Here is a 9,955-nt window from a genome sequence, read left to right as displayed (position 1 = left end):
GTTACAGTGTTTTGTATCTTTTTGTTACAGTAATACTTCATGAGAATGTTCATTTTTTTGTCATAGGACTGTAGAGAAGGGACCTGGAAGGCATTCAAGAGATTTTTTTTTTCATCCAAGACATTTCAAATCATCCAAAACATTTCTGCTACATAATGTTCAAAGGAATACGTATTCAAAGGCAAACACTAATCACAATTTTGTTCACAAAGCTGAATATTAAAGGAGTCTTATGTAAGAAAATCACTTAGAAATTGTATCCTTGCATGGACTTTAATAGCTGATCTAACTAAAATTTTTTTAAATAGATAATTAAAAATGTTTTGGCCAGCGGAGTTGACTGGCTGCTTTGACTGTAACTTGGATTATTTTTCTCCAGTCACATTTCAGCTAATTGCTGCATGGAATCATGTGATGATGCTTTGGACCACAAACACATTTTGTATTCTTTGGGAATCCAGATTAGGGTTCATGAAAGACAGGGTGCTGGACATGCACTATTCCTACATCCTGGCTTCTGAACATCTTCAAACCTGCTTGGAGAACATTGCTGAAGATTTCCAGATCCTTCATCCCCAGATGAAAATGGAAATTGCCACCCACTTGGGCAAGATATCCCTTTAAGTACCAGTAATGTCAAAAACACAGCTTCTTTAGAAGCCAGTTTTTTTTTTTTTTTTTTTGAGTAAAAGGAAAAATGGTTTTCCATGGTAACTTTCTCACCATAAATAATGTTTCAATCACACTGTCTAAAGATGATTGGGGAATGTGTTTGTTGGCCCCAAACTGTATTTGCTCAACGCTGTTGCAGGAGTTCCATGGTAAACAGCAGTCAATTTCACAGAAGAAGTGCAGATTTGTTAATAATTGAGAACATCCCACCCTGAGGGCCAGAACAATTGAAAATTCTACAGACACAGGCAAAATCTTCATATCACTTTTAGGGTACTTACAGCTATAATCTCTCATCTGTTCTACTAGTTTAGCCTTATCAGGGTTGGAGTCAGAATTAAAATGTAGTACAACCACTTTGGTGTTCTGATTTGGGGTGGGACATGTCTTCCCCAAGTTTCCCAGAAACCCATAAACATGTCAAAATATCCAGTATATGACATTTTAATCTTTGGGCTCTTTGCATTTGTTCTTGGATCCAGGGAACTGGAAAGGAAGAAGCTTCTTCAGGGAACTAGAGAGGAAGAATAGGTTTTCAGATTCTGTTGGCCAGCTCCTGAGTGTCTAGTTCCTAATGCTCCACAAACTGGATCTTGCTGAAAATCTGCTATAGGTCTGCATGCCTCCTCACTGGAACTGACATCTTCTTGCCTTTATACTTCCTGTGTAGAAGGAGCAGGTTCAGAATGTACTCTGCCCCATACATGGGATTCACCACAAGATGATAGCCACACAGGATCTACTTGAAATCCATGATGCATTCCTAGGTCTTGGTGGTGGCCTTGATCATTTCCACAACCTACATGAAGATGTCACCCAAGGCTTCCATCTAGGCTGAGTTCATTCCTTTTTTTTTGGGGGGGGAGGGGGTGCAGGTTTGCTAACTCTCCACAGCCAAATATAAATTCTACCCAGTCAGAAATTCCCATTGCAGAATTTCCTCTTGATGGCAGGACTGAAACCTCAGGAAGGAAGCAAGGATTCCCAGATGTTGGTCCTCTTTATGCATCTCGGTGTTGCTGTATTTGCTCATTAGGATGATTTCTCATTGGAACTGTATTGTGTGATGATGCTGCTCTGCAATTTGCTGACTGAGAATGTAGCTATGCAGTTTATGCTGGTAGCTTTGGTTTTTGTTCAGGTTAAATGTGATAGCTTGGAGAATCTTACTGTAATGGAGTTCTCAGATGTACCCCTTCTTGTTCTTTTCAGAATTCTCCTTTTAAGAAAAAGCTGATGCATCTCACAAGACCCAAAACACTTCTGTAGAGCTCAGTCCTGTCTGCCTGAGAAACAGGGGCTCACTGATATTCAAGCTCCTCAGAAATCTCTTCAGATAATCTCCTTTGATATAAAGATCATCATCTGCTTCCAGATCACTGTCTAAGTGGTGCTCATGCATATACTTAAGCATCATAAAAGTCTTCTGGGGTGGGCAAGTGCCATCCACACCCCACAGTGGCACTTCTGGAATTGGTACAGATGTGTCTGAACCCTCAGTAGAGAAAAACTCCACTATCCCAAGAATTGTCTTAGGTCATGTTCTGAAGGTGGACACAGCAGGAGTCTGAAGTATTTCTGGGTGGTCATTACTCCCACAAAGAGGAGGTTCCTGTCATATGAGGCCACCAACTGGGAAAAGCCTTGTGCCTCACAGACATCTTCCTGTGCCCTGCAGGCCTGGGTCCTTTTGCTGTGCCCACAGTCCTCCAGTCTGCTATGTCACAACTGACCCACGGGTCTCACTGGTTGTAGCTCTGAAGCACAGAGAAGAACAAGCCTGTGAGGCCAGCACAAAGCCCAGCAGGAGCCAGATCTGAGGCAACAAGCAGAGCTAGGCTCGCCAACTTGCCTGGAGCCATGCCCATGCCAATCTGCCTGCAGGGCCGCTCCCACCACCTATGTTCAGGAACCCACCACCACAGCTTCCAGTGGCAGAGACCAGCTTGCCCTCATGATGGTCCCAGATGCTCAGCGGGTGACTAGGGCCTGGTCCCAGATGCTCAGCGGGTGACTAGGGCCAGCCATGCCCATGGCGGCTGCAGAGCTGACAGCAGGCCTGGTGCTGAAGATTCATTATGCACACCTGCCCACACACCACAGTGACCTGCTCCTTTAAGAGTAGAACATGCCCTGTTCATGCAAGCTGCATCTCCTGAGCAACACCGCCATGACTATTCTTCCTTTTCCATGGAAGTGTGGGGGCAGTGCAAAGGCAATGGCAATGGCACCTGCTCAGAGATCTTGTCCTGCCCTGATGGCACCCAGGCAGGCTCCACACCTGTTCTCCTTGTGGCCTAGACTGCTGCTGCTGTTTCACATGCTCAGACATGGCTCACCATTTCTCTTTGATATATTTTCAGTTGATTTTTATGCAATGTGAGAAATAATGGTCTAGTTTTATTCTTCTACATATTCCACCATGCCCTTCTACCATGCTGTTCTTGTGATAGACTCAGAAGCTCATGGAGACCTGTGAAGCCACCAGCCAAAAATTAATGTGCCCTTCTCTAACTTTTTCCTGTCAGGTATAATGGTCACAGTGAAAAAGAGCTGACCACCACAAAAGGGAGAGTTACAGAGCTCATTTGGGGTTCTGGTAGTCCTGCCCAGCATGCAATACTGAGGGGAGTCCTAAAACTTAAGAAGGGTAAGAAATGGGAACTTGAGAACCTGAAGAATTAATATCTCTGCTAAAGGTACTTACATAGCTGATCATAAATCCTAACAATGATATAGTTTTGTAATTTAGTTTCTAACATATTACCATGTGAATTAAAGACAGGAGAAATAAAGTTCATAGTTTGAATCAATAATGGAAATGAACACAAGAATGCCAGTATGCACATCATACTTATGACAACAGCATCATAAACAAGAAGGAATACATGAGGGTGGGAGGAGAGGGAACATGACAATACAACTCAGGCAGCATCATTGCAAACTATGTTGGTATTGATGTAAAGCACATAGAAACCACTATAAAAATAAATTTCAAAAATTAATAAAAGGACATGAAAGGTAACAAAAGTGGTATGATGGGGGAAAATAAACAAATCACAATGGAAGCTGCTAGTGGATCAGTGAGGAACCTAAAAAAAAAAAATGGGTAAAATATATGTAGAAATCAGCACATTGGCAGAAGTCTGTCATTATCTGTGATGACATTAAATGGAACACATGAGTCTTGGTTTCTCAATACCTAAGAAGCCTGCATCCACACAAACTTTCACACAATTTCTGTACACTATTGCATGTGGGGAGATAGGCTTGGGTTTGGCAGATTCTCTTCTAACAGAAACAAGGCACCTGTTGACATGAACGTGACCTGCCATGACTTCCCATGCACCGTCAATGCCACCAATCAGAGACACAGGACAGGGTACATTTTGGCACAACTGGCACAGAGTGAGGCTAGACATACTGACAATAGGCTCTCCAGGGACAGAAGATTTGGGGTCCTCAGGAGAGGGGCTTCCACTCTGTGAATCCTCAACCAGCAAGTGTCAGTGGAAGGGCATTCAGAGGAATCCAGGAGAGAAGCTTTGGTTGCACAGAGTTCAGGAGTGAGGCCAGCCTTGGGGTGAAAAGGAGGAGTCCAACTGTAGTCCCTGAATGGACATCAGGAGTTTTTAATCTGTGTCTGGGGTTGCAGTGACATTGCAGTGATATTCTGAGGGTCAGACTAACACAGGATCACACCCCAGACACTGGAAATAGCCAAGGGACAAAGAAGACCTCACCAGGGAAATGCACTGAAGGAGGCTGATTGTATGTGTAAGCATGGCAGACCACACTGGTTGAATTTTGTAAGGGAGAACATACTAAGCTTCAGATGCTGTAGGAGGGAGCACAGTGTGAGAATATGCGGCTCCTCGGGTCTATTTCCTTCTCCCAGCATGACTGCATGTGCCTCCTGCTAATCTCAGGGGACTTTTTATCACTGTCCAGAAGTCATCCATGGGAAGGCTTCTCTATCTTAGGGTCTTCCAAAGTTGCCTGCACAGTCTTCTCTGGCATTTCCTCCCACCTCCAGCCATGCATACCTTTCTCAGGAAGAATTTCCTATGTGGTCTTGCATGAGGGAAGGGGGCACTTGGTCACTTCTCCCTGCAAAAAAATAGACAGGCTCCCTGAGGAGAATCTCAGATTGACACTAACTCTCATCTGCCTCAGTTCATAGCCCTAAACCTGGAATTCACCTTAGTTCAGAGGCAGGATCCTCTCTGCTTGAGGAATACTTGAGAATTCATTTTTTAAAGCTCAGCCATGGAAACTGTGATACTGATGAACTTCACAGAAAATAAGGTACCTTAATTTGTTTTGTCTGTCAGGACTGGATTGTAGTGCTTTTTTACATGTCACATAAAGCATGGAAGATTAAAAAAATAAGAATAAATGTGGCCACTTATTGTACATTGCAGAATGAGATGTGTCAAACACAATGTTTGAGACTAAAATTGGTGGTAAATCCATAAATGTAGTCAGTTGATTAAGTAAACAATGTATAACACGTGAAATACATAAAAGCATGTAAACAAGAACAGAAATATTAAATGAAATGCCAAAGATGAAACCAAAGTCCATGTGGGAGATACTAATAGGACCATGAGGAATGTGAGGGTCTATGGTGACCTTATGCTGAGTCACTTGTCATCAGTGGTCTCTCAGCAGGGAGCTGCCCTGCCTTTGGACAGGAATATGAAAGGGCAGCAGCCCATCAGAACTAGACGCAATTAAAAAAAAAAAAAAAAAACAGCTCAGAAGAATTGGAAAAGTGGCAAAGGATTCAAAACCTGGAAAGTGACTGTAACCAGTGGTCAGGGAAGTCAATGGTGATATTTTGCCCAAAGCAGCTTGAAGAAAGTTGAATGCTGAACCTCCAACTCCTCAGTCTCTTCTTTTGTCCCCATAGCTATTTTGAGTGGCTTCCTATTAATAAGATGCCCAGAGGATTCATAACTTCCATGTTGACCAAACACACACTTACCTCCAAAATCTAGAGATGAAGCGAGAGTGGTCTCAGAAAGCCCGGCTGTGCTGTGCATTTGAGGAGAGAAATCAATGAAGAAAGATGTCCCACAAAGGCACTCAGGGACTCTTAGGGTTTGGATATAGGGTGTGCCATAAATATCATGGGGAAGGCAATGCAAGAATCTTGAGAGGAAAAAATGAAAAGGTTGTGAGTTGTAAACTAATCAGTGGTTAACTCCAATGATATAGATGGTAACTATATGCAGGCAGACTGTGGCTGAATGGGTTGTCTGGAGATGAGACTTTGGGGTTTCTATTTTGTTCCTGGTTTCTCTGGGAGACAGAGGTCTCCCTGCTTCCTGATTGTCATGATTCAAGATGCTTTTCTTCTCTATGTCATTCAGCCATGATATTCTGCCTCAGTTTAAAAACAGCAATTGAGATGGCCATGTATGAACTGACAAATCTCAAATCCTGAGACAAAAAAGAAAATTCCTCCTCATTTTTTCTTGTCAGATTTTGATCACAGCAACAACATACCTAACTAGTCATAAACTAGGAAGGCCATTCTATACTCAGAAAGCTGATCTAGGCTAATAAATTCCATGGTAAATATCCTGATGCTCCATCTAGTACCACTCATTCCTTGCATTTTTATAATGAAAATTGAGCCATATGTCCTAGTTATTCTGGGTTATGAAACAGTTGAAGCATCAGAACCATGCTGGAGGTGAATCCAAGGACATGTAAACAACCTGACCCCTCCTCTCTATGTAGTGGCCTAACAGATACACATATGCAGGCATGAGTCACAAGATTGCAGGGATTCACTTCTAGCCTCCATGGCTTGTACAACAGAAGCGTTCCTTCTACTACCAGAAATATACATGTGATCAATTTTGAGAAATACACTAAAACTATCACATTTTAAACTAACCATGGCACCATATTCCACGTGTGTCAACCAGAAACTCATTGCCACTTCCATGATCACTCAGTCTCCACCTAAACATAATTATGATATCCAGGCTTCATGTAATAAGATGATCCACCAAACTACCACCCCAAAAAATGTGCATCTTTTTTAAACAAGAAAATACATTTTTTGAGCTCAAATATGTTCATTGTCCTCCACCTATGATCTCCTGTAAATTAAATATTGAAATAAAATGTTAACTTTTTTTTTCCCTTTTGAACCAGGGATTGAACTCAGGAGCAATGGGCCACTGAGTCACATCCCCAACCTTATCTTGTGTTTTATTTAGAGACAGGGTCTCACTGAATAGCAAGGCACTAAGCTATTCTTGAGTCTTCTTTGATAACATGATCCTCCTGCTTCAGTCTACCAAGCAGCTGGGATTACAGGCATGTGACACCAGGCTTGGATAGTTACATATTTTTAACACACCTATGTTAGTTGACACTAGAATCAGACAGAGGAAGGAAAACATATTCAAATATATTCACATTAAAATATTTTTCCATAGAATTCTAATTGGTGATTTCTTACTTCTGTATTCTAATTCCCTTGACCACCAAAAAAAATGCTTTGGCTAATGTAGATCTCTAGCTAGTAGTGCCAGGTGGAAGGCACAAATCATCACTTCATACAACATAGGTGCACCAATAGCCCTGCTGAGTTGGATTGTGTTGGTATTCTGACCTTAAGTGCAGTCCAAGGAAGTACTAGAGAACATGCTTCTTTCTATGCATTGCCTCCTTATTTTGAGTCAGCAATGGCAAACTAATTCCCCTGATTATCAGGACCAATCATGACCCAATAGCCCCAAATTGGTCTAATGATTCCTTGTCATGAGTAGCAAAAGGGAGGCTTAAACCCAGGTTAGAGCAGTCATTCTTGTGTCCTGTGTTTAGAACTAAGTCCTCTGCACTAGATCAATAATAGGGTTGAATTACTGAAATGGGAATCAAACATTGTGCTAGTGAGTCACTAGTGTGTGGAGTCATTCCCAGTCCCAGGCCCTAATTCCAGCTTCAGGAATTCTGCATATGCCACAAACATCATTATGTATTGGATATGGGTGTAACCACTCACCAAGATTCATCTTTGGCTCCTCAAAAGCCAGTCAACCTTTTTGTCAGACCTGGTGTTTTAGAATGTTGGGGAAATGTAAGAGTAGTAATGGCAAGAATATGGCTTGATTACTGCCCTTTATTGGCTGTGACATAAGCATTGTGTTCAGAAGACCCATGTTGAATATCACCAGGGTGGTTAAGGTGTTCACTAAGTACATGGATAACAGTTTTGGCAGAAGCACTGCAGGCAAGGAAAACAAGCTCCCTCAAGGGTAAATGCATGTTTCACTGAGAACTAATGTCAGTCTGCCATGATGAAAGTTCTAGTGTCATCAATCTGCTCTGAGGTACCTGGCCTCTTCCCATAGGAAATAACCTCATATTAGAACTCAGGGTTGGGTTCTGCTGTTGCCACCTGGCTATAGGCAGGTCACCTCTGTGAGTGGAAATATGTTGTCATGACCACATGAATACTCTCTCTTCATGAAAGCTGGACTTTTTGTTCATGAGCTGTTTGGGAAAACGTGTTTATAGGGAAGGAAACCACCTGAGATACACAAATTGAATTAAGATCCACCTCATCATCAGGATCATTTCCTTCTCAGGTCACTCTTTGGAGATTATGACCTGGCATCAAAATACCTTCATGACTTTGCAAACAGAGAGTTTATTTTCTTTATAGTAAAAACGTGATGATGAAAACAGTCACTTAAAATCAACTGCATTTCTGTGAAAATAGAAGAAGCTTGTAACATTGAACAGTGAAAGGACTGCTTTTTTATACTCCCAAATTAGATTATTTATATAACTTCTGTCTCTCTATATGAATACACTACCAGTGTAACTCTGAATCATGTAAAACCACAAGAATGATAAATTATATTCCATATATATATATATATATATATATATATATATATATATATATATATATCCAAAATCACTCTACTGTCATGTACATCTAAAAATAAGAAATACAAATTTTAAACAATTATACTATATAGATTTAGAAGTGTTATATTAGTATACTACTTAAATTATGGACTTTCATAAGATAGTTGGTCAAAGAGTAGTTTTGAAACAAACATCCAATTTCTTCAAAGTTGAATTTATTCTAATAAACACAAATCACATTTACATATCTGGCTTCAAATATCAAAGGGTGAATATTATTTCTGTTAACAACTCAGTGGTTAGAAAATTACCAATCCGGCTTCAGTTATTTGGTTAAGTAAATCTACCTTAAAAATGTAAATGAGAAAATAGAAAAAGATCAAACATTTCTGAGAAAATTTTACTGTCCAAATTGACATGTAATATAAATATATAAAACCTTTTTTAAAGAAATGACATGAGAAAAAGTATATACATTATATCACAAATAAGTGTTCATCTTATCTTTGTGGAAATGATACTTCTTTACTATAGTGGGTTATATAACATTATTAAAATAATTATGCATGCTTCTGTAATTTAATGTGGTTAGGAGACTTTGCATAATCAGCTTTCATGGTTTTATTAGACATTTTTGGACCAGAGTCATCAGGTAGCAGCAGTGTCACGCTCACCTTTTACCCAAAGCCTCACCTCCTCCCATAGGACATACACATGGAACTCCTGGGATAGTGTCTGGTGCTGGAAAGTCGGAAACATGGGGCCTTTACCATATGCCCATGCAGAGTACTGGGAGGGAGCCCTGCTCTTGCTCCTTCCCAGATGCAAATTATCCATGATGCTAAGCCTCCTTGACCTTCTCACTGGCAAATTACACAGTTCTGGCTTCATATTCAAGTGATGACTGGTGTTATTTTGTACCTACCAGCAACAGGCTTTGCACCATGAGCTGTTCTTCAAAAGGCATATAATTCTCTACAACAGGTGACATGACAGTTCCCAAATGCCATGGTCTGCATTAGGAATCTCCTAGGGGTCTTTCCCTAAATAGCAGATTTTGTCTCCTATCACCAAGTCCTCTATTAGCATATATAGAGAGGATATGTTTGTCCATACAGCTGGGGACCAGAACCACTGTGGCATGTCACAGTGTCTCCTCACACTGGAATACATACACATTCATCAACATTCACTGTAGCTCATATAGAAGCCTCCATGGTCCTCAGCTCTGTGCCTAGAGCAGGAGCCAGTGCAGAGAGGTACACTGGGTCCTCAGCAGACAGTTCTCAGAGTTACCCCCACCCATACCTTCTTTCTGGCACTAATGCCAAGGCATAGGGTAATGTGGTCTGTGGAGACTGGAATATGGTCAGGGGAA

General features: G+C 41.2%; 1 pseudogene; it reads right to left on the bottom strand.

Annotated features, from left to right (window-relative positions):
- Positions 1-289: 289 nt before the first annotated feature.
- Positions 290-3,004, bottom strand: LOC143399157 (chondroitin sulfate synthase 1 pseudogene; annotated as a pseudogene).
- Positions 3,005-9,955: the final 6,951 nt, after the last annotated feature.

Source organism: Callospermophilus lateralis, chromosome 1, assembly GCF_048772815.1.
Source record: "Callospermophilus lateralis isolate mCalLat2 chromosome 1, mCalLat2.hap1, whole genome shotgun sequence".
Taxonomy (NCBI): domain Eukaryota; kingdom Metazoa; phylum Chordata; class Mammalia; order Rodentia; family Sciuridae; genus Callospermophilus; species Callospermophilus lateralis.
This window is presented reverse-complemented; position numbering and strand designations above follow the sequence as displayed.